At 40.1% G+C, this 26,230-nt stretch overlaps 1 long non-coding RNA gene across 1 annotated transcript in view; it reads right to left on the reverse strand.

Moving 5' to 3' along the window:
* Positions 1–6,273: 6,273 nt before the first annotated feature.
* Positions 6,274–26,230, reverse strand: part of LOC122460313 — a 195,745-nt gene continuing 175,788 nt past the window's right edge. The window contains exon 3 of the long non-coding RNA XR_006281558.1: positions 6,274–6,326. This is a non-coding gene — a long non-coding RNA (uncharacterized LOC122460313). The remainder of the gene's footprint in view (positions 6,327–26,230) is intronic.

Below are 26,230 nucleotides of genomic sequence, written 5' to 3' on the forward strand. Positions count from 1 at the left end.
ATTGCTCCATACATTTGAGTTTAGAACATGCAAAAAGGATTGTTTTAGGCAAAAAAAATGAGAACATTGTGTAAAACATTCCAGTTGATTTGGGGGGCGGGGGGTAAAGTACATATGTATGTCTGGGGAAAGAATCAAAGCAATGAAAAGCTGAGTATTTCAGCATTGTCTGATTTGAATTAGACACCAAGCTTCATAAATTTAAATGAAAAAAAAAGACTTTAGAGCCCAAATATATGATTTTATTATTGCATAAGTAATAGGACTTGAGTTTACGAGCAGCAATAGGATTTATAGTCCTAGGTGGCCTGCAATATATTCTCTATTCAAATAGAGTCCAATATTAGCCTCAGTGAATAGGAAAACTAAAAATTTATCTCCAATGCCAGTGTTTTCATTTTTAGTGCCAAAGCAGAAACTTAAAAAAAATTAAATGCATAGAATTTAAAAAACAGATCTTGACTACATCAAAACAACATATTTTATGATACTGTAAAGGCTTTCAGACTTCATTCATATTTTACAGTAAGAACACTCAACATTGGTAGACTATGAAATAGAAACTAATCCCATTAGTGGTGTGATTAAAAAAAAAGCTACATTTCAATTTTAATATAGGCACCCTCCTCCCACCGTGTAATGTGAAGGGGAATAAATCCACAGGGAAAAAAACAAACAAACACCTGTGGTGGGGGTCACAGGAACAGGGGAAACTCCAATGTCAGAAGCTCCACACCATCACTTTCCTCCTTTAATAACTACTGATGCCCACACCTTAGTGTCACATTCTTACAGTACATACTGGAGCTAGTACAAATAGCTATTTTTCCAGCAAAAATTTTCACCAACATTGGAAAAACAGAAATATTTGGGCTGAAAATGGGAGTTTGAGTTTCTCATGGGAGTTGTAGTTTGCTTATTGTGTCCCAATTCTCACCTATGGGCCAGAATCCCCACCTGAAGTATATCTCCCATAATACCTCATGGTCTCCCCTCTTGGTGAGGGGGAAGCTGTGTTTCATGAAGTCCCTGGTATTATAGTGTATTAATGGACATGTACTCAGAAAAATCCCTGTGGGATATTATGCTCCTACAATCAGTAACATGAACCTCAACAACTAATGGAATAAATCACAATGCATAGATGTGTTTTTACTATGGCATTAATATAGCTATATAAAAATTTGTCAGATATTACATTTACTACATTTCTCATCTGTCTCTCCCAGATAGTCTTCCAAGGAGCAATGACCCATACCAGCACACATATTGGTTGTGGCTCTATGTGCAGAGTGGACAAGGTCCAAATAAAAGCTGCCTTGGGAACCTTGAACTTGCTCCTTTTTTGCACTGCTTTTGGAAATCATACTGAATAAGACTTCAACTATGTCCCTCTTGGGAAGGCCATGACCACTTCCTATTCAACAAGTGAAACTGAACAAGCCAATTAAGACTCCACATCACTCATTACAGGAGCAAAGGGTAGAATCTTTGGCCTATGTCTTTGTTGTAATACTTTTGTTGAGGGGGTTGATTACAATTTGAATTCTTTCTTATCAAAATGTGTTGTATGAGACAAACAGGAAAAAAAGGTCCCAGAATTTTCCCTAGGGCAACAAGATCCCAGCACTTAATCTAATGGCTTAATCAACATGTCTGATGATGTATACTTGGTACAATCCCATTTACTTTCCTAATTCTCTCCTTAACTAAGTATAGCTGTTTTAGAGTTCTCTTTCCAAGTTACTGTGAATACTAATACTAATGGAGAACATCGGCAGCTTTTAAAATATTAAACAGTGGGATGCCCCACCCATCCATTAGACTAGCCATGAATGGAAGTGACAATCAAGCCTAAAGAGCAATTTAAATAAAGAGACAAGGTGGGTGAGGTAATATCTTTTATTGGACCAACTTCTGTTGCTGAGACAATCTTTCAAACTACACAGAAGAGCTCCATGTAGCTCAAAAGCTTATCTCTTTCACCAATAGATTGGTTCAAAGAAAAAGATTACCTCACACACTTTGTGACAAACAAGACTACAACAATACTGCATATATATTACACAAAAAAGACAGTTAATCCTTGAACATCCAGCAGACCAACAACAGAGTTAATGGAGTTATAACAGCACCATTGCTACAACAAACACCCATATGTGAAATAAAATGGGCAGAAACTCTTCTGACCAGTGTTTAATTAACCTGCTAGGGAATTTCCCTTTGGAATGATTTTCTGAATGAAAATGCCCTTTTTGCAAAAATTGATTCCCCTCCCCCACCAAATAAATAAATGTTTTTTCATAGTAAAAAAAAAAAAATCAAAATGGTGACTTCCTGGTCCTAGAAGGCAGATGTCAAGTTGGAAAATTCCATTACAGTTCTCCCACAATGGAGTTTTTTTCTGGAAATCTCTTCCAGTGAAAAAATTTGCATTTGACTTTTTGTCTTAATCTGGGACCAAAAAAGAGACTTTCCCCCCACGGGAAGGGATTTTCTTTTTCTAGCTAGCTCTGCTTCTAACGCAGGACTGTGAAGTCAATAGTACGTGAGGGTGCTCAGTATCTCATAGAATCAGGCCCCAAGTTACAGAGAAGAATTGCTACTTTAACTGGGGCAAACAAGGACACAATGCACCATCTGTATGCTTCATATTCTTCCTTTCCTATTCTGTGTGCAGCAATCTAAATGCATCCATTTTCAACAGCCTTGTGCAGTGCTTTCTTCATCCCACTCTTATGCTTTCTCTGTTTATATCCACGTACATCAAATACAAATGTGATTTCCAACAAGGATTTAAATGGTTTTGTTCTTTGCCCTGTTTTTTTTTATTTACTTACTAATAATTTGTCAGACAAATTATATTCAACAAGGACAGTGTGGAGCTGCAGTAATCTAAGTTTAATCTTTTTAGAAGCAAAACAAGCTTGAACACAGTTATCAGTTTTAGTAAATTTTTTTACTTGGCAAAAACTGGAGGGCTTTTCCTGCCATCCATATCCATTTTTCCCCTATAACATTTTTTTAAAACTTTTCAATTTCAGCTTGATTTTACCCTCTATTACTGCCCTGATTTTTCTCTGACCCTCTCCGACATATTTCTCTCCTCTAATTCCTGATAAAGAGTAAAATTTCCCACCATGCAAACGCATTACATAAATCCAACATAAGTTTTATGTTGACTACATATGAAGAGCCAAATTCTGCCCTTAGATACTTTACACATGTAATGCCAACAGACCCTGGTTATCGGCAGGTGGGATCAAACCTGAAGCTTAATATATAAGCCTCTTCTACATGAGCTAAAAGCCACTTGGCTCTTAGCCAAGGCTGTGGCAGACTCAATCTTTAGGTGGTCAAGGTGCCACTACAAGGGAACATGGTGCCACACCCATCAGGCATGGGTTAGATACATACCCAACTCCCACCAACGTCATTGGACGTTGTACACCTAGGTTCAAGAGTAGAATTTAGCCTGCCAAGCTGTGTAACTGGTTCAGATATTTCATGGAAGTTAGGCAAATTACAGGGAGAGCCATAATTAAACCCATAAAACAAAATCTTCAAAAAAAAAATCTGTTTTAATTAGTTTCTAGATGTAGAGATCTGTTGACTAATATACACTGGCTAGTATACATATGTATTATGCTGATGCTACTACCCACAATATATATTCCAAGCATTTAAGTATACTTAAGCATTAATATAGCAGTTATATAACCCAAATTGGCCTAAACCTTTTATTATAATCCTGTTTACTTATGCCAAGTGTCGTATAATGCCTTGTATTAGCTGAAGCAAGATTTTGGCTTAAGTAGATAGGAAAACAGTCAGTATCGTCACATACAATTGTTTCCTGATAGCAACAGAAAGGGAGTTACCCTCACAAACCTGTTGATCGTAGTACAGACATAAGAGATATCTTTACACCACTTGGTATCTGGAACGCACGCACCCAGAACAAAGATAAGGATGTAAAAGGTTTTGCCTTCCTCTGTAGCATGGGACACGGGTCACTTGAGGGAGGATTCTCTGTTCCTTGAAGTCTTTAAACCACGATTTGAGGACTTCAATAGCTCAGACATAGGTGAGGTTTTTCATAGGAGTGGCTGGGTGAGATTGTGGCCTGCATTGTGCAGGAGGTCAGACTAGATGATCAGAATGGTCCCTTCTGACCTTAGTATCTATGAATCATGGTTTGTGATTGCGACAAAAGCCTGTTAAAACTCGCGGCACCCAGCAACTCTGAGTAAGCTACCTAAGTGTAAAACCAAGTGGGTGTTTTAGTTAAATGTTTCTAGCAAGAATCAGAGGATTAAATTAAGCAGACTAAGATGATGACATACTAGAGAGTGGGCAGTGATCAGCCTGAACCAAAACATTCCAGAATGTTCAAGATCCAGGCTTGATCAGAATTTTGTGACTCATCATTTCTAGTGGCAGGTGTGCTTTGAGATCCCGGGATGCACAGTGCAATACGAGCCTGATCCAATGTCAGTGGAAGGACTCCAGAGGATTTCATTTGGCTCTAGATCACATTTCATTTGTAATAATAGACGCAGAGGGCATCATACTACAGATCAGTCCCTACAAGTACACCATATTGTTTTAATGGATCTGAAATCAAGGAGATTTCCAACTTTTCTAGAGTCAAACGGCACAGCAGGATTCTTAGGAGCATCCTCATTAAGGCATCGTTGCAGGGAGATGAAGAATTCGTTTTGTTCTTGATGCAAAGATAGACATCCAAGTGTTTGGCACATGAGTAATGTTCCTCATGTGCCCAAGTGCTTGCAGGATCCAAACCTAGATTTCTTTGAAGCCTAGTACAAAAACATCACACACCTTCCCCCCACCCCAAACATTTTGTTAATGTTTACCACTGAACTTAAAGAAACACAAATCCTGTATCCCTATACATGAAGCTTTGTAGTCAGTGGGCTTAAGCCTCACCTGACAAACTCACGTTACGGAGGGAAGGGGGAGAAGGAGGGGCTATGTGTGCCTGTGCAATGCAAACATGAAAAGTTTAAGAAAAGGAGTTCAGTCAGGAAAAACAAGCATTTACTTTACTCTTAATTTTAAAGAGCAAGCTACTTGTAAGTTACTGTAGGTATACAACACGTGCATTATTTAACATTCGTTTGGTCATTTCTGTTTGCTTTGCATTGTCTTGAATAAGACGAAGAGAATGCATTACAGTGAAACTTTGCTTATTTATTTCGGTTATGATAAATAATGTTCCCCTTTGTCCGGATGGAAAAACTATAAGACACACTCAAAACCTGGGTTTATGGGCAGTCCTTAAATACACATTTAAACAGTCTTTCTGGAATGAATTATTCACAAGTCTAATTAAAAAGCCTTCCAGAGAATATCTGAAGTCTTACTAGCAAAACTGTGGCTCTTACCTGAATGAGGAACACAAAGCAGCACAATTTTCTGATCTCCATATTGGCTCCAACCTGCAAAAGATGTGACATCATTTTGGTTGATTGTTTAGCATCGTTATAAAAAATTAAAGCATATTTGCAAATTCATTTTTAAAAATATTTCATTAGAATAATTTCAATAATTTCATTAGAAGGCTACTATGAAAAAAGCTTCTATTTGATCTCTGTTTGTAATCCTCTTTATAAACTTCTTAAAAGTTTAACTTTGAGACAAGGATGAACCGTTGGTTAAAGCACTGGACTAAGATTGAGTTCCTGGCTTTACCACAGACTTCACTTGTGACTTTGGCAAGTCACTTTCTCTCTCTGTGCCTCAGCAGTAAAAGAGGGGTAATGATACTTCCTTTGTCCCATCTTCTGTCTGCCTTGTTCATACAGTGAGTAGCACAATGAGGTCTCTGTCCGGTTTGAACTTCTAAGCTCTATTTGTAACAACAATAAAATATTAATCCAAATACCTTTCCTTACAATCAATTTCATCCTCTTACATGTGGCCAAGATTTAATGTTATTTTAGTGGCCAAAAATTTATTAGCCAACTTGGCTTTGTTTACATCTTGACTCCTGAGTCTCTGGTCCTTCATAGTTCAAGGAAGGTGCAGAGTTGTCAAGTTTCTTTTCTGAACAAATTAGCAGGAACAGCATACAAATTGTTGCTACTATTTCACAACTTAATAGTGAATACTATATACACACTCATATATATATAGCCAGTGATAAGGTATCAGCGTAGATATTTAGAAGATGGAGAAAATTAATTTAATGTCTGCCAAAAAAAGTGACTAAAACACAAAACTCAATGAAGCAGCAGCAGCTAGTGCCTGGTTGAGGATTTCCAAGCTACAGGCCTTCCTATCAGCAGGTGGAGCTGCACCTGAGGAGAGAAAAAAGCTGTTTGAGTTCCCATTTTCCAGCAGGAAGGCAAGTCTGTTCCTCTGCCACTTCCCCCTCTCCTCCAGGAAATACAGAGAGCCTGCAACCTCCAACTCTCCCTCACATCCAAGTGAAAAAGTGGATCCTGCCTCTGGCTTCCATCCCTCTGTGGGCACAGAAGATCATTAGAAACACAAGAGAATGTTCCCTAGATTTCCAAGACTTCTGCCTCCTAGTCTTTAACTCCAGTCTATAAACCACACTCTCTCCCATGATTTTATCATAGATCACCCATGATTATTTCATTAAAGTAATACAACCATTCAAACTCATGGCAAAAAACTATGCCCATATCTTCAGCTGGTGTTATCTGATGTTACATTGATGTACACCAGCAAGGATTTGGACCCAGGCACTTAAATATATTTCATTCATTCCTTCTCTCATTTCAATACATTTGCCCTCCTCTGTAGCATTTATAACAAATCATACACCACTTGAATCTTTACTGATATGACCAGGTAAAATATTAAATGTCCTCAACTTTGTCTCCAGCCTTTAAGCCTCGTCTGTCACTTTACCCAAGGAGTAAAATATCAGCAGATTAAAGGCCACATCCTCAACTGTTGTAAATCAATGGTCATCACTGTAGCTACATTAATTCACACCAGCTGGCCCCTATTGTTTAAACACTGATTTAAACTGTGACCAACAACAACAACAAAAACAAATAGTGAAGCATACTTAAGTAACTACACAGAAAAGAATTAGCTTCAGGAATTATGGGAGCAATCATAGCAAAATTTTAATGAAATATTGACATTATTTGCTGAAAAAAGTCACAGATTTTAGTGAGTCTCTGACCAGCGATATGCAAACATGACCGCACAACACTACCAGGTTTGTGTTATTTACATTCCTTTTTTGAAACAACAATTGTCCTAAACACAGCACTATTAATAATTTGACCTGTATTACAAATCTTCCAGCACAATTTTACACTGAACATTTCTATTTATAGTTCTAATTAGAGGGATTTTTTTAATTAAAAGGATTGCAGATGTTTGTGTGGTAACTTAACTGCAGCATAACTTTACTGCTCTATGGAAGTTACAGAACAGATGTTAATGATAGTAATGTCAGTCCAGGTATTTTATTAATCATTGTGCTTAATAGGGGAAAATGACTGCAATAAAACAATTTCCTGTTCTTATCATGCCATTCTTGGGGGAATAGTCTTTTCTCAGTACTCCTGCATTACTTCTATTCGCGAGAATGGGAATTGTGCATGATCACTGAGGGAACATGATACTGCTTTATTATCAGTGAGGTGCATGAACACTACTTTCTTTCCTCATATAGGGCCCACTCCTGCAGACTCTGACTTACATGAATAGTCCCACTGATGACCAGGGGCTATTCACAAGGAGCAGTCCTGTATTCTGTAAGCCGTAATCATAAGCACTATAAAGGCTGACTATTGTTAATAGTTTGCAATTTTAATAGAAGGCCATTCACTCTCCATCTACACATTTCCCATCTAGCACTGTGGTCAACCCCTCACCAGTAGCCATAATAATATTGACATAGTATTTAGTTATTAATACTAACACTCTGCAATTGCAAAAGTTATTGAACTTTCAAACACTTTACAGATACTATCAAATTCAACCTCACAACATCCCCATAGGGTAATTGTTATTAGCATCATTATACAAAGCATAGAGTTTGACTTACCCAAGGTCAAAGAAGGAGTATGTATCAGAGCCAAGATTAAAGTTTAGGACTACCTAGTACAATGTAAGTATTCTGCTATCAGGACTTATCTAAGTCATAACTATCCTTCATATACTTGCCTCTCTTTAAATGGCTGAGTTAGATTCACCCTCAAAGCACAATGCTAGGTTAGCACTCCAGCAACGTATACTATCATTCCCAAACTAGTATTTTCTGTTTCCATGCTGAAAATAAATATCTGTTAGTCTCCCCAACCCGGGGGTATTTTACTGCCCTATCTTTATTGAACCCAGCATTTGAGTGATTCACCTGATTCTGTGCCTTCTGGGTGAAGGGTGCCTAGGACAAGCTCACCAGCTGGTGTATATCAGTGTGGTTCTATTGAAATCACCTTGGAAACTCATTTACACCTGTATAATGTGAGTAATGTATTTACCCTTCTGACTGACTAGCCCTTTGCAGTGGCTTTGCACATGTGAAAAGGACTTCACAAGATGTAAAGTAGGGAAGAATGATAACCTCATGTTCCCTATAACACTAGCAGTGAAAACACTCTGGTACTTTTTGAATGATCTAAAGAGAGCAGGTACTTTCATATTTATTTCATCCTTACATTCTTATTTTCATTTGTATGGAGCTTATCAAACTCCAGCCACTGTTACACAAAAAATAAGTGTTTTCCTTAAAGTGTGAAATGAAAGAACTCAGCTGCATATGAGGGGTCCCAAGAAGGGAGATCATTCTTTCCCTAGGATTAATTTAGATAACAGTTTCCTATGCAATAACCTTGGGTAATGATTGCCTCAATAAATAGCATAGTTCATTAATATTTCATAGGGAATCTATCTTGGGAAAATGGATTGTGTTTAAAAAGATTTTCAGTAAACCTCCAAGCCATTTTCCTTCCTGGAGATTGTTGACCTCAATGTTCTTTCAATCTATTCCCCCGCCCCCGCCCCAACAAAGAACAACTGTACACACACTAAGAAACAGCAGTTCTCACAAGTGTAATGTATACCATCACTCACTGCAGTAATTAACTAACACAGAGATTATGTTGCTTAGCATTTGAGTGTTGCTTAATAATTAAAGGTCTTTGGGGCCTAATGATTAAAATGCAGACATGTCTGCTGCTTATAAATTGTGCACTTTTTAAATTTAATTCTCTCATGTTTCATTGTTCCTAATAGCCCATTCCCCTTTCTTTTTTAATTCCAAGATATAGTCACAATAAAGGTATTTGCATGAAATTTTACTGAATGCACCATCTGAACAATAAGACATGCTTAGCCTTAAGACTGGATATAAAATGTTGTATAGTGCTGTGTTTTAGAGGAGGGTTCCTTGTCCTCTTATCGTTGCACTGAATATAAATCGCTCAATCAGGGCTGCAAAAAATAGATTGGAATATAAAATATCTGAATATTTTAAATGACTTGTTACTAAGGGAGAGACAGATGGCTGAGGGAATTGGCAACAGAAAAGAGCCTTTCATTTCTAGTTCACCATTGTAAATGAGGCCAAAACTGATCAAAAGTCATTTTTATCTGAACTCAACTACATGACACGATAGCCACACCTTTTCTTGCCAATGACCAACAAAAAACAACTGCAATAGCAGACAAAGAGTGGAAATCAGTAACAAGCAAGGAATACAGTGTCAGACTGCAGCAGTGACACTGAGAAAGAGCTTAAGAGACCTGTAGATAATCCAAATCTGCCAGTACGTTGACTCCACTGCCGACCCCAACATTTCGAAAGTCAGGCCATTAAAAATCATTAGATTGGCTTTAAATTCATAGATTCATAGATACTAAGGTCAGAAGGGACCACTCTGATCATCTAGTCCGACCTCCTGCACAGCGCAGGCCACAGAATGTCACCCACCACTCCTATGAAAAATCTCACCCATGTCTGAGCTATTGAAGTCCTCAAATCATGGTTCAAAACTTCAAGGAGCAGAGAAGCCTTCCTCCAGTCAACCATGCCCCATGGTACAGAGGAAGGCAAAAAACCTCCAGGGCCTCTCCAATCTGCCCTGGAGGAAAACTCCCTCCCGACCCCAAACATGGCAATCAGCCAAACCCTGAGCACATGGGCAAGATTCACCAGCCAGATACCCAGGAAAGAGTTTTCTATAGTAAATCAGATCCCATCCATCTAATATCCCATCTCAGGGGATTTGGCCTATTTACCCTGAATATTTAAAGATCAATTACTTACCAAAATCCCATTATCCCATCATACCATCTCCTCCATAAACTTATCGAGTAGAATCTTAAAACCAGATAGATCTTTTGCCCCCACTGCTTCCCTTGGAAGGTTATTCCAAAACTTCACTCCTCTGATGGTTAAAAACCTTCGTCTGATTTCAAGTCTATACTTCCTGGTGGCCAGTTTATACCCATTTGTTCTTGTGTCCACATTGGTGCTGAGCTTAAATAATTCCTCTCCCTCTCCTATATTTATCCCTCTGATATATTTATAGAGAGCAATCATATCTCCCCTCAACCTTCTTTTAGTTAGGCTAAACAAGCCAAGCTCCTTACGTCTCCTTTCATAAGACAAGTTTTCCATTCCTCGGATCATCCTAGTAGCCCTTCTCTGTACCTGCTCCAGTTTGAATTCATCCTTTTTAAACATGGGAGACCAGAACTGCACACAGTATTCTAGGTGAGGTCTCACCAGTGCCTTGTATAACGGTACTAAAACCTCCTTATCCCTACTGGAAATGCCTCTCCTGATGCATCCCAAAACCACATTAGCTTTTTTCACAGCCATATCACATTGGAAGCTCATAGTCATCCTATGATCAACCAATACTCCAAGGTCCTTCTCCTCTTCCGTTACTTCTAATTGATGCATCCCCAACTTATAACTAAAATTCTTGTTATTAATCCCTAAATGCATAACCTTATACTTCTCACTATTAAATTTCATCCTATTACTATTACTCCGGTTTACAAGGTCATCCAGATCCTCCTGTATAATATCCCGATCCTTCTCTGAATTGGCAATACCTCCCAGCTTTGTATCATCTGCAAACTTTATTAGCACACTCCCACTTTTTGTGCCAAGGTCAGTAACAAAAAGATTAAATAAGATTGGTCCCAAAACCGATCCCTGAGGAACTCCACTGGTAACCTCCCTCCAACCTGACAGTTCGCCTTTCAGTAGGACCCGTTGCAGTCTCCCCTTTAACCAATTCCTTATCCACCTTCTGATGTTCATATTGATCCCCATCTTCTCCAATTTAACTAATAATTCCCCATGTGGCACGGTATCAAATGCCTTACTGAAATCTAGGTAAATTAGATCCACTGCATTTCCTTTATCTAAAAAATCTGTTACTTTTTCAAAAAAGGAGATTAGGTTGGTTTGGCACGATCTACCTTTTGTAAAACCATGTTGTATTTTGTCCCATTTACCATTGACTTCAATGTCCTTAACTAATTTCTCCTTCAAAATTTTTTCCAGGACCTTGCATACTACAGATGTCAAACTAACTGGCCTGTAGTTACCTGGATCACTTTTTTTTCCTTTCTTAAAAATAGGAACTATATTAGCAATTCTCCAATCATTCGGTACTATTCCTGAGTTTACAGATTCATTAAAAATTCTTGCTAATGGGCTTGCAATTTCAGGTGCCAATTCCTTTAATATTCTTGGATGAAGATTATCTGGGCCCCCCGATTTAGTCCCATTAAGCTGTTTCAGTTTCGCTTCTACCTCTGATATGGTAATATCTACCTCTATATCCTCCTTCCCATTTGTCATGCTACCATTATCCCCAAGATCCTCTTTAGCCTTATTAAAGACTGAGGCAAAGTATTTGTTTAGATATTGGGCCATGCCTAGATTATCTTTAACCTCCGCTCCATCCTCAGTGTTAAGCGGCCCCACTTCTTCCTTCTTAGTTTTCTTCTTATTTATATGGCTATAGAACCTTTTACTATTGGTTTTAATTCCCTTTGCAAGGTCCAACTCTACTCGACTTTTAGCCTCTCTGACTTTATCCCTACATCTTCTGACCTCAATTAGGTAGCTTTCCTTGCTGATCCCTCCCATCTTCCACTCCCTGTATGCTTTCTGCTTCTTCATAATCACCTCTCTAAGATGCTTGCTCATCCAGCTTGGTCTACAACTCCTTCCTATGAATTTTTTCCCCTTTCTTGGGATACAGGCTTCCGATAGCTTCTGCAGTTTTGATTTAAAGTAATCCCAGGCCTCAACTACCTTTAGATCCATAAGTTCTTCAGTCCAATCCACTTCCCTAACTAATTGCCTTAATTTTTGAAAGTCAGCCCTTGTGAAATCAAAAACCCTAGTTGCAGATTTATTTTTGTTAATCCTTCCATTTAGTTTGAACTGAATTAGCTCATGATCACTTGAGCCAAGATTGTCCCCTACAACCATTTCTTCTATGAGGTCCTCGCTACTCACCAAAATTAAATCTAAAATGGCATCCCCTCTAGTCGGTTCAGCAACTACTTGATGAAGGAATCCATCAGCTATCGCATCTAGGAAAATCTGAGCCCTATTATTATTACTAGCACTGGTCCTCCAGTCTATATCTGGGAAGTTAAAGTCTCCCATGATCACGCAGTTTCCATTAGTATTTACTTTATTAAAAACATTAAAAAGGGCTCTATCCATATCCAAATTAGATCCCGGAGGTCTATAGCACACCCCAAGCACTATCGTAGGAGAGGCTTTACTAGTTTTCTTCCCCAATGTAATTTTTGCCCAGACAGACTCTGTCTTATCCATTGCATCGCTTCTTATTTCTTTACATTCTAACTCATCGTTGATATACAATGCTACTCCACCCCCTTTACCTTTGTTTCTGTCTTTCCTAAACAGCACATACCCTTCAATACCTGTAGTCCACTCATGACTACTATTCCACCATGTTTCTGTTATCCCTATAATATCTGGTTTCACTTCCTGCACCAGTAGCTCTAGTTCCTCCATTTTGTTACCTAGACTCCTCGCATTGGTGTACAAACATCGTAATTTTTGCTGTTTGGCCTCGCTCACATTTTGTACCCTATTAGGCACAGTCATTCTACAGCCAGTATAACTTATTAGACTAGTATCCACACCGCCCTCGCTCCTTATATACATTCTCCTACCCATGGCTGTATCCTTTCTTACATCATCTTCTTCCCTCTCAATGCTAAAATCTGGCGTGGAGATTTTCTGGACATCTCCCATCCATCTCCCCCCAGTTCCTAGTTTAAAGCTCTCTTTATCAGTTGTGCCAGCCTCGATCCTAGAAGTCTATTTCCTTCCCTACTCAGATGAAGTCCATCCCGAGAGAACTGACCTCTGTCCGTGAATGCCTCCCAGTGGCCATACATCCCAAAGCCCTCCTTATAGCACCACTGCCTAAGCCATCTGTTGACAGTCATAATCTTGTCACACCTTTGTTGCCCTTCTCTAGGAACAGGAAGGATCCCGCTAAAGATCACCTGAGCCTCAATTTCCTTAAGCGTCTTCCCCAGCCTAGCATAGTCTCCCTTGATACTTTCCAGCGAGAATCTGGCTGTATCATTTGTTCCCACATGAAGGATAATTAGGGGATTCTACCCGCTCCCTTGAGGATCCTTTTCAACCTCAGGTCTACATCCCGTATCTTAGCACCCGGAAGACAGCACACCCTTCTATTCTCAGGATCAGCTCTAGTTACAGGCCTGTCTATTCTTCTCAATAAAGAGTCCCCGATCACATAGACCTGCCTTTTCCTGGTGACAGTGCTATTCTCCAGTCTCTCCCCTGTTCCCTCTGGCTGCAAGTTCTTTCCATTCCTATTTTCCCTTACAATTCTCTTCAACCCATCCTGTATCCTCCTGGGGCTCATATTTGGTGTAGTCTCCCTTGACTCTTCCCCTTTTTCTATAGGGCTAGCCTCTCTTCTCTTCTTCCTTACCCTTCCACCTTCAGCGACTACCTGCTGAGCCCCTTCTTCATTTTCCAACTCTGCAAACCTGTTCCTAAGCTCTATTTCTCCTGCACTAGCCTGTCTTTTTCTCTGCCTGGTTCTTTGAGTCACATGTTTCCACTGACCACTTTCCTCACCCAGTCTCCCCTCAAAATTCCCCAGCCCTGCTTCCATCTGCAAGTCTGAGCTTTTCCCTTCAGATACCTCATATCTTTGCTCCATCATCTGCTCAAACCCCTTCCTAAACTCAACCAGACTTTCCACCTGCATCTCCAAACCTCGGATCTTTTGCTCCATCAGCTCTATCAGACGGCATTTCATGCAGACAAAACTCTTACCGGTTCCCCCCTCCAGGATCATGTACATACAAGTACAAATTCATTAGCTGATTTGATTTTCAATGGTGTAAAGGACTATAAAAGTTGCAGAGCGATGGAGAATCAGGTCCATTGACCTCTGTGGAGTTACACTACAGTGGTATTAGAATCTGGCCCCTGGTATTTAAATGGAACCAGCATGATTCTGTAATATGATCATACAATTTTTTTCATTTCCATAGGAAAGAATAATCCATGTTCTAATACACATGATGACTGCAGACTGGCCCTAGGAGGGATTCTTCGAGTGAGCTCTTGCTATCTAAGCTGCTTTTGTTGCCGTTTCCTTAGCAGGAGTTGGCTTCCCTGGTACTGCTGCTTCCTGAGAGGGTTCAGATTGCTGTTGCTAGGTCTCATGAGCCTTTTTCCTGCTGCTGAAGTTGCCCGCTGTTTCTGGCTGTCTTGGAAGTGAACGGATGGTGCTGCAGCAAAGGGGAGAGAGGAGAACCCATCAGCAGCAGTGGTGGCATCTGCAGATCAAAGATGTTGCAGAATTTAAAATCTGTGTCAGGCTGCGGAAAAGAGAGACAGGTTATATCATTTCCCAAGGCCCTGTTTGCAGCTCAAATGAGCATAATGATAAAGGATGATGGAAATACTACCAGCACGGAGCATGCCTATGGAGATGACAGCCACAATAGCAGTGGGGTGCAAGCCAGCGATTACTTTGGCTGACTCCAGAGCTGGCTTTACAATGAAAAAAGTCTGCAAAAAGAGCCAAAGCACCTAACGCCCATTTAAAGTAATGGGGAGTAGGTACTTGTTTGCTTTTGAAAATCCAAACGGGCAACTTTAGGCGCCCAAATATTGTTGTAAATCTGGCCCTGAGGAGTTTAAAGTCCATTGACATTCAATGAGACATAGGTACCTAAGTGCCTAAAAGCTTGTCTATAGGATCATTTGGATTGCAGCAAACTGCATTGTGAATCTACCCTAGCCTGCCAGGGACTAACTCTCTGTTTGGACCCTGCTGATGCACATTGACAGTTTGTTAATGCACCTTGGGCCTAGTCCCGTTTCTAAACAGACTACTCAAAACACACTAACAAACTGCTAATGCACATCAGCAGGGTCCACAGGAACAGTCAGTGCATGGTAGATTCACACCCCAGCTTGCCATGACCTAAGTGTTTGTGTAGATGAGCCCTAAATTGCTTTTTGAAAATGGGACGTAGGCACTTGTGAAAATATTACCCTTGTCTCCGTCAAGTGATGAATCAAGTGAATAGAATCGCTAAATTCTTCTGTGCCTCGCACCCATGATAACGGCTACTGAGCAATATTTTGTAAATCTTACATCATATCAAATAGACTTTTTAAAAGGTAGAACAACAGACAATCTAATATGGGGGACTTTTTCTGAAGAATGGATAAAGTGGCAGTGACTCTTGTCACACTAGAAGAAGAGAATAAGTTGACTGGGAGCTGCCTCACCATTGCTTTACACAATAAACAGGAAGAAAATTAGGATCTGCTCAACATTTGCACACATTTTCTTGAGAGGAGTGACATGTTGTCTAAGTATTTTATTGATCTTTCTTGTCCTTCTTCCATGGTCTGTTCTTCACTGTCAGATAATATTTCATCCCCACCCCCCATCCCTGAGAAGGAAGGATTTCCAACACTGCTGTCTTAGTCACAAAAAGGGGGGACAGGGGGAAGAATCAGAAGATTCTTGCCCTCACAGGAAGACCCAGAGAGGTGATGGGAATTCTGTGCTGTGGCCATTTTATGTAAGCTATCTAAGGTAGCATATGGACCCCGTTCCCATAGCATCTGAGCTGCACACAATCTTTAATGTATGTTTTGTTACAATACCCCTTTGAGGTAGGACAATACTATTATTCTCATTTTATAGAAGGAGAAATGAGGCACAGAGCAGCTAACTGACTTTCCAAGGTCACACAGGAAATCTGTGCCAGAGCAGAAATTTGAACTCACATCCTAGGTCAGTGCTCTAACCACTGGACAATCCTCCCTTTTAAAGCTCCAAGTGAAAACGAAGAGGCTGCCCAGCCCCATGCAACACACGCCCCATCAAGCACTAAGCTGGGGATCAGTTAACTCTGTGCCACCTCCATAAAAATCCTGGCTCAGGGAATGAAACTGGGCTTGGATTGAGAGTAGACCATAGGATGGAACTGGCGGGATGGGTGCAGGAGGACATATGCCAGGGGCAAACCTACTTACTGACAATTCTCCTCTTCTGCAAGCCCTGCAGGATTACTAAAGATCTGCAGTGGAAACTGGAGAATATCATGGATCAATTCTTAAATGTGATTTCCTTTAAGGAAAATAACTACTGTGAAAAAGACTTGTACATATATAAAATAACTGGACTGGAGAAGACACTGAGAACAACAAAGGATCCCTATGTGACCAAGGAGGGAAATGTAGAGGCTTTCAAGTGTATTTTAGCCTTAGATATTGTAATGACGGTAGCTGGGCAAAGCCTCAGTGAAACTGGTGGGCATAACAGCCATCTGCATTCAGGATAAACTTAAAAAAAACACGTAAGTTATTTTATAGAATATATAGCTGAAACAATAGAAGCCACCTCCCAAAACATGGGCCACATATAAGGCTAGTTAGAAATCTGAGCTTTGTGGAAGCTGGAGGTTTCGCTGGAGACCGATTGTAAATACAAGAGGGCTGGTTACTATTAAATGGAGGTTGCATGCATGTGTGTGAGAGAGAGACGCAACAAAAGTACCACGGAAGCATACAGAGAAGGATGTTCCAGAGACAGCCAGAGAAGCACTCACAGTGTGAAGCTGAGGAAAAGCAAAGCTTTTGAATGCTGGCTGAAATGAGGCTAGGAATTGTGAGCCAAGAAACTTTCCTGCTGTTGGATTCTTTCTGTGTTCCAGGAAGCAGGACTGCATGTATATTCCTTGTAAATAAACAGAATTGCATCAGGAAAATACCAGGCTACATCACTTCTTTCTCTCCCCAACAGAAACAACCCACAAGAACCTGAACATTGACTAACTGTTCTGGTCAAAAATGCAACAATACCAGGGTTGCCACCTACTGCAATGTTATCATGATTCTCAGGACCCAGCTCTAAAGCCATGTGATTATGTGAGAGTATCAGCTTCCATTAAACAGCAAACTAAATTTTAAGTCCTCATGAGCAGGAAAATCTGGAAAACATAAATTTCCAAGGCTAAAACTTCAGAGGTTTAAAAGAACCCAGAGTTTATTATTTAAAAACAAAATCTTGTAATTTGAAGGCAAATCACCTGGGGTTTTGCAGCCAGCTTCATGATTTTTAGATGCTTGGGGTTGGCAGCGTTGAGATACGTACACAGCCACAAAGGTTCCTAGTGTTTTATCTATTTTTAGATATCTTTAACACCACATTAACATGGTGAGTTTCACAATGGCGGTGACTTCAGATGAAGTTAATTGCTCTTATTTAGATCCTATGGGGCACTTTTGTTCATCTATAAGCTCATTAGCGGTTTGCGGCCTCTGTGAGGCAGCAAGCTGCTGTAATACGTTTCCTCGATCTCTGTTCCTTGAAGGATGAGCTTTGACGTGTAATAAGGGGATGGGTTTGAACAAAGTGCTTCTGGAAAGAAGGTTTTCTGAATGCAAATGTAAGAAAGGTCTCTGTATGCTCTGTACTGAGGGGTGCCTGCATCATTCAAAAGATTGCTTTGTTTGTTATTGTGCAAAAAAAAACCTTTCCCATATTCACAGGTCTCCACTTTTGCAAGAGGGTATTTCAAATTTAAATATATGGGACTAAGTGTCTCAGAAAGCAAACGGAAAAAAAATATTCTTATAGGAGAAGAGGCTGAGCTGTGCGCTTGGGGAAGCTCCCCACCTAGCCAGACACAGAAAGTGGTTCCCAATAAGAGTTTATCAAAATCAAGTTATTATGCACCTGATACTGCAAGTTATTCAGTGCCCTCAGTGCCCATAGAGTATTCTGGTTCTGTGTGAGGAGAGAGGGCACAAATTCTGGGTGATTGAACAGGTAAAATCCATCCCTGTCCCCTCAACCAGGGACAGGGCCTGTGGCTGATGTGCAGCCCCCAACAACTGCAGCCATACCCATTCTGAGCCAGTTGCTTGGGGGGTAGTGGTGGAGGGGGTGATCTAAATAAATGCAAATCTATTGCCCCTCCCTAGGTCTGCCACTTAGCCACCTCTGCTTGGCCTTAAAGTGACCTTCTGCAACAACCACACATAGCACAAAGGAGATGTGCAGGTACATCTATGCGGCTGCTCAGTTAATTAACCCCCACTGATGCAAACATGTCAGGCTTAAATGGTGCAGGGGATTTTACCCTGCCCTTCGAAGAAGAGGTGAGTTTTACCCATTGATAATAATGTTCACCCTGGGATGTAGTTCACCCTGGGATTGACAACTAACAACTCAAGCAATTGGATTAATATTTGTACTACTAGAAGAATTGAAGTAAAAAAGATATTAAACCCAAAGTCATGAAATGCTACCTCATCTTGTATCCCCTGAGCTAGTGAGAGATTCAATAACATTCCCATCACATCATAAAGTTCCTGGGCCTGATCTGATCCCAGAAGGAAGCATATAGTGAAAATATAGATTTATGGGGTCCAGCTTTAAACTGACAATAGAAACAGGTATGACTTCTGGGAGGGAAAAGCAGTTATTTCTCTCTCTCTCTTTTAAGAAGACAGGAGTATCATAGAACTAACCTTTTACTCTGATCTATATTTCTGCCATGCATTATGCTAAGCACACCCTTGTTCACCTTCATGTATCATCATCAGAAACTACAATTTCTTGCCACTATGAAGTCGGGTTTAGAGCAAATCATTCTGCAATAGATTACCATTTTGGTGTAGTACACTGAGTTGAAAAATACACAGAAGTGAAGCAAAAACGTTATTTATTACCATTATTGAGCTGAGCTTTGCCTCTGATTATTGTTCATTCTCCACTTGCTGTGAGGAATGAAGATTGCTGGCCATCCAGATGGGTTATGCTTAGCACCTTTATTATATTAATGATTTATTATTATTAATTATTATTTGGAGACATATGGATACTGTTGGGGTCTAGAAGAAACAGGGTACCTGTTAGCTTTCTTTCTTTCTTTCAACTAATGATTGGCCTCAAGAGGAGGACTTTTGCCCCTAGAATTGTTATACAGAGACTACAGTTAAAATGGTATCAATGATTCAGTTCCATTACATTTATTTTGAGATAGGCCCAAACACAAATCCTGGATCCAAACACCCTCACATTGAACCCAGGCCTTGAAATTCACACTGAAATCTATATGTAAAATTCCAAACATTAAGGGTATTTGGAGCCAAGTCTAATTTTGACAAAACAAGTACAATAATTTTCAAAGTTGTTATAAGCAGGTAAAACACCCCCAAAAAATTAAATCAATTGTGCCACTTAAACAGGAGGCATGCTCTAGAAAAATATAAGCATTTAATTTGCCTCTGGCCATGCTTAGGAAAGCCTGAATGATGAAGTAGAATAAAATGTATAGATTCTCTCCAGTTCCAGAATGCTGTTTATCACAGACAGTAGAAAAAAATAGAACTTTCTTCAATTTAGTTTCAGCAGACATATTTATTGAACAATTCTCAGTGGTTGTTGCACCTACAACTGCACACTGTAATTACTCATGTCGGCCCAGGGTAACATTTTCAAAAGCATTTAAATTACTTTTATATCCCTTTGGCTTTCAGTGAGACTGAGGGCTTCTCTACATGGCGAGTCACTGCATGGCAAACCAGGCTGTGAATCTGCAGCCCACCACCTTGCCACACAGTCCCCTGCGGTCACTGCTCCATCACAGTGAAAGTCCCAGAGTGCAGCATGGCATACTGCTGCTCCGAAGCATAGTGCACTAAGCCACGCTCAAGGTTTTTCACTGTGCTTTAGGGGGTCCACGTAGTGAGTTACCGTGTGACAAGCTGGAAGATTCACCGCCTGGCTTGCAGCACAGTAACTTACCATGTAGAAAAGCCCACAGGCTCCTGGAAGACCAGAATCTCAGAGGTATTTAGGCACCTAACTCCCATTGAAATTAATAGGCATTAGGTGCCTAAATACCTTGGAGGAATTGGGCCCTAAGTATCTAGGTCACTTTTGAAAATGGAACATAGGCTTCTAAATCACTTAAGTACTTTTGAAAATGTTACCCTTTATCTTTCTACTGAGACAACCCAAAGTCCCAGATCCCAGAAAATGCAATCAGTGTCTCTAGATCCAGATCTGAATTCATCAGCCAGAGCCCAGAGCTCTAGAAAACTGGTTGAATACAGAAGGGTACATACGTTTTGGCAAATCTTACACATTTCCTGGTCATCCCGTCATAGATAAGTGAAATGGTAAGAGTTAATAGTTTCCTTGAAACTGAAGGGCATACTAAATTATCTATTCATTCTTTTCAACACAGATATGATTAATGTATTTATTAATTTAGTTTGAATTTTAGATAGTGCAGTGAGGAGTATATTAATTTAGTTTAATTAAAAAGTAATCTTATCTGCTATAATAGTTCCCCTTCCCCCCCCCATGGCTTACTGAAAATAAAAACTCTATGGAGAGATAATGGTAGTTTAAAACATAAGGGGCAAATTTTGCTTTCACTTACACCTGCTTTCCCCTATTGATGCAAATGAGACAGGCATACATGAGTCTGAGAACAGAATGTAGTCCATCATATATATATAGATAGATGATATTCAGATTGACATTACCATACAAATGTCAGTTTGACAAAGGTTTTTTGTGCATGTCTCACCAGAATGTTACGGTGGTCACAAATATCTGAATGCCATCAGTAGAAAGATATGGATATGTAGATACTTGTGTGACTTTGGGCAAGTCACTTCATCACTCAGTTTCCCCATGTGTAAAATGGGGTTAATGAGCCTTACCTTTCCTTTGTAAAGTGCTTTGAGGTACACAGATGGAACATTACTGTAAGTGTATTAAGTAGTATTATTATCATTGAATATTTCAGCTACATGAGTGTGATAGATACACTGCTGCCTCCCCTCCCCCGCAATGTATTCCCCCAAACTAATGCCTGTATCACATATTTTTAGAGGATGTGCAAGTGCAATAGCTGCTATCTTGGTCAACACAGGACAAATTGAGCTGGAAATTGCCAAATCTAAATGCATGAACTGCTGTAGTTTGAGCTAAGGCTCCCTAGAGGGGTTGGTAACAAACTCAGATCCTCTGTGGCCTGAGCAGATAGGAATACCTACAACATACACTCACTGGTGGGATACACAAGAATCCTTCATTTCCTCCAGCACAAATTTCTCGTTGGTCAACCCCTCCCGATGAGGGGATTCTCACCTCGGCTACCTCCTTCCTAAGGACAAAAGGAATAATGCCTTTTTTTGCATCTCCCATAACAGTCTGTCTCATGCAACCAAAATGGGTACGTATCCCTATGTTCTTAGCACTGGTCATGACCCATTCTGTAATATTTTTATATGCAGGTATTTGCTTATCTCCACAGTTGTTGTGAGAAATTAACAGCATTGCACTGAATGCTAAGTCTGGACACCTTGTTTTGAATCTAACTAATGTGTTGTACATTTCTTTAATTGATATTTTACAACCCAGTTCATGAGCGCTCTACAATTAAACATCAGTTTACTGTACAGGGTAATACAGGGAAGAGTATGTACTTTGGTAGCTGTTATGCTGAATGTTCTGACACAAGCTAGACACAAAGAGGAATATTTCCAGTGTGTATGTTTTCTCTTTCTTCAAAATTGGGATACCTAATCAAGGCGCAAAATATATCTTTAAAATGATTAATGTCATCACAGGATACTTTTCCCCTACTGGGATACAGAATCGTAGGATCGCAAAAAGTGATCATGCTTGTAAATCACTCTAGCTTCAACTGAACTCTCTCTGCCCACTTTGTGCCCAGCCTCATCTCCCTCCCCCTCTCCCGGCATTCGCGACCTTTGCTCTTTGTGCACTGTAAAGTGCCTTTGCAGAAACTCCTGAAACTATGCCAATAATCTTCATTTTCAGTTCATTTCCCCTTCTCTCAACTTTCTTGTCCTACTCTGCTCAAATTGATCAATGTTTTAGAGATTGCAGGCTCTCAATATTGCAAAAAAAGCCTTTTACTAGAGCTGGTTGTCGCAGCTATGTGAAACTCTACATTTTCTGTTCACAGGCATTGAATTCAACGCTTTTTTGTTTCAATTCATGTCGGTTCATGACTGGAGAATAGCACCGTCACCAGGAAAAGGCAGGTGATCGGGGATTCTTTATTGAGAAGAATAGACAGGCCTGTAACTAGAGCTGATCCAGAGAATAGAAGGGTGTGCTGTCTTCCGGGTGCTAAGATACGGGATGTAGACCTGAGGTTGAAAAGGATCCTAAAGGGAGCAGGAAAGAATCCCCTAATTATCCTTCATGTGGGAACAAATAATACGGCTAGATTCTCGCTGGAAAGTATTAAGGGAGACTATGCTGGGCTGGGGAAGACGCTTAAGGAAATCGAGGCTCAGGTAATCTTTAGTGGGATTCAGAGTAACAGCCGTGTTAGTCTGTATTCGCAAAAAAGAAAAGGAGTACTTGTTGCACCTTAGAGACAAACAAATTTATCTGAGCATAAGCTTTCGTGAGCTACAGCCGATGAAGTGAGCTGTAGCACACAAACACTTATGCTCAAATAAATTTGTTAGTCTCTAAGGTGCCACAAGTAGTCCTTTTCTTTTTTTAGTGGGATTCTGCCTGTTCCTAGAGAAGGGCAACAAAGGTGTGACAAGATTATGACTGTCAACACATGGCTTAGGCAGTGGTGCTATAAGGAGGGCTTTAGGATGTATAGTCACTGGGACGCATTCATGGACAGAGGACAGTTCTCTCGGGAGGGACTTCATCTAAGTAGGGAAGGAAATAGACTTCTAGGATGGAGGCTGGCACAACTGATTAAGAGAGCTTTAAATTAGGAATTTGGGAAGATGGCTGGGAGATGTCCAGGTAATCTCCATGCCGGATTTTAGCATTCAGAGAGAAGAAGACAAAGTAAGAAAGGATACAGCCGTGGGTAGAATGTATATAAGGAGGAAGGGCAGTGTGGATACCAGTCTAATAGGTTATACTGGCTGTAGAATGACTGTGCCTAATAGGGTACAAAATGTGAGCGAGGCCAAACAGCAAAAATTAAGAAGTTTGTACAATGCGAGGAGCCTAGGTAACAAAATGGAGGAACTAGAGCTACTGGTGCAGGAAGTGAAACCAGGTATTATAGGGATAACAGAAACATGGTGGAATAGTAGTCATGACTGGACTACAGGTATTGAAGGGTATGTGCTGTTTAGGAAAGACAGAAATAAAGGTAAAGGGGGTGGAGTAGCATTGTATATCAACGATGAGTTAGAATGTAAAGAAATAAGAAGCGATGCAATGGATAAGACAGAGTCCATCTGGGCAAAAATTACATTGGGGAAGAAAACTAGTAGAGCCTCCCCTACGATAGTGCTTGGGGTGTGCTATAGACCTCCGGGATCTAATTTGGATATGGATAGAGCCCTTCTTAATGTTTTTAATAAAGTAAATACTAACGGAAACTGCGTGATCATGGGAGACTTTAACTTCTCAGATATAGACTGGAGGACCAGTGCTAGTAATAATAATAGTGCTCAGATTTTCCTAGATGCGATAGCTGATGGATTCCTTCATCAAGTACTTGCTGAACCGACTAGAGGGGATGCCATTTCAGATTTGGTTTTGGTGAATAGTGAGGACCACATAGGAGAAATGGTTGTAGGGGATAATCTTGGTTCAAGTGATCATGAGCTAATTCAGTTCAAACTGAATGGAAGGATTAACAAAAAAAAATCTGCAACTAGGGTTTTTGATTTCAAAAGGGCTGACTTTCAAAAATTAAGGAAATTAGTTAGGAAGTGGATTGGACTGAAGAACTTATGGATCTAAAGGTAGAGGAGGCCTGGGATTACTTTAAATCAAAGCTGCAGAAGCTATCGGAAGCCTGTATCCCAAGAAAGGGGAAAAAATTCATAGGAAGGAGTTGTAGACCAAGCTGGATGAGCAAGCATCTTAGAGAGGTGATTAAGAAGAAGCAGAAAGCATACAGGGAGTGGAAGATGGGAGGGATCAGCAAGGAAAGCTACCTTATTCGGGTCAGAACATGTAGGGATAAAATGAGACAGGTTAAAAGTCAAGTAGAGTTGGACCTTGCAAGGGGAATTAAAACCAATAAAAGGTTCTATAGCCATATAAATAAGAAGAAAACAAAGAAAGAAGAAGTGGGGCCGCTAAACACTGAGGATGGAGTGGAGGTTAAGGATAATCTAGGCATGGCCCAAGATCTAAACAAATACTTTGCCTCAGTCCTTAATAAGGCTAAAGAGGATCTTAGGGATAATGGTAGCATGACAAATGGGAATGAGGATATGGAGGTAGATATTACCATATCTGAGGTAGAAGCGAAACTCAAACAGCTTAATGGGACTAAATCGGGAGGGGCCCAAATAATCTTCATCCAAGAATATTAAAGGAATTTGGCACCTGAAATTGCAAGCCCATTAGCAAGAATTTTTAATGAATCTGTAAACTCAAGAGTTGTACCGTATGATTGCAGAATTGCTAATATAGTTTCTATTTTTAAGAAAGGAAAAAAAAGTGATCCGGGTAACTATAGGCCTGTTAGTTTGACATCTTTAGTATGCAAGGTCCTGGGGAAAAAAAATTGAACGAGAAATTAGTTAAGGACATTGAAGTCAATGGTAAATGGGACAAAATACAACATGGTTTTACAAAAGGTAGATCATGCCAAATCAACCTGATCTCCTTTTTTGAGAAAGTAACAGATTTTTTTGACAAAGAAAACGTAGTGGATCTAATTTACCTAGATATCAGTAAGGCGTTTGATACCGTGCCACATGGGGAATTATTAGTTAAATTGGAAAAGATGGGGATCAATATGAACATCAAAAGGTGGATAAAGAATTGGTTAAAGGGGAGACTGCAACGGGTCCTACTGAAAGGCGAACTGTTAGGCTGGAGGGAGGTTACCAGTGGAGTTCCTCAGGGATCAGTTTTGGAACCAATCTTATTTAATCTTTTTATTACTGACCTCGGCACAAAAAGTGGGAGTGTGCTAATAAAGTTTGCAGATGATACAAAGCTGGGAGGTATTGCCAATTCAGAGACGGATCGGGTTATTATAGAGGAGGATCTGGATGACCTTGTAAACTGGAGTAATAGTAATAGGATGAAATTTATTAGTGAGAAGTGTAAGGTTATGCATTTAGGGATTAATAACAAGAATTTTAGTTATAAGCTGGGGACGCATCAATTAAAAGTAATGGAGGAGGAGAAGGACCTTGGAGTATTGGTTGATCATAGGATGACTATGAGCTGCCAATGTGATATGGCTAGGAAAAAAGCTAATACGGTTTTGGGATGCATCAGGAGAGGTATTTCCAGTAGGGATAAGGAGGTTTTAGTACCGTTATACAAGGCACTGGTGAGACCTCACCTGGAATACTGTGTGCAGTTCTGGTCTCCCATGTTTAAAAAGGATGAATTCAAACTGGAGCAGGTACAGAGAAGGGCTACTAGGATGATCTGAGGAATGGAAAACTTGTCTTATGAAAGGAGACTCAAGGAGCTTGGCTTGTTTAGCCTAACTAAAAGAAGGTTGAGGGGAGATATGATTGCTCTCTATATCAGAGGGATAAATACCGGAGAGGGAGAGGAATTATTTAAGCTCAGTACCAATGTGGACAAAAGAACAAATGGGTATAAACTGGCCACCAGGAAGTTTAGACTTGAAATTAGACGAAGGCTTCTAACCATCAGTGGAGTGAAGTTTT

The sequence above is a fragment of the Dermochelys coriacea genome, chromosome 5, assembly GCF_009764565.3.
Source record: "Dermochelys coriacea isolate rDerCor1 chromosome 5, rDerCor1.pri.v4, whole genome shotgun sequence".
NCBI classification, from domain to species: Eukaryota; Metazoa; Chordata; order Testudines; family Dermochelyidae; genus Dermochelys; species Dermochelys coriacea.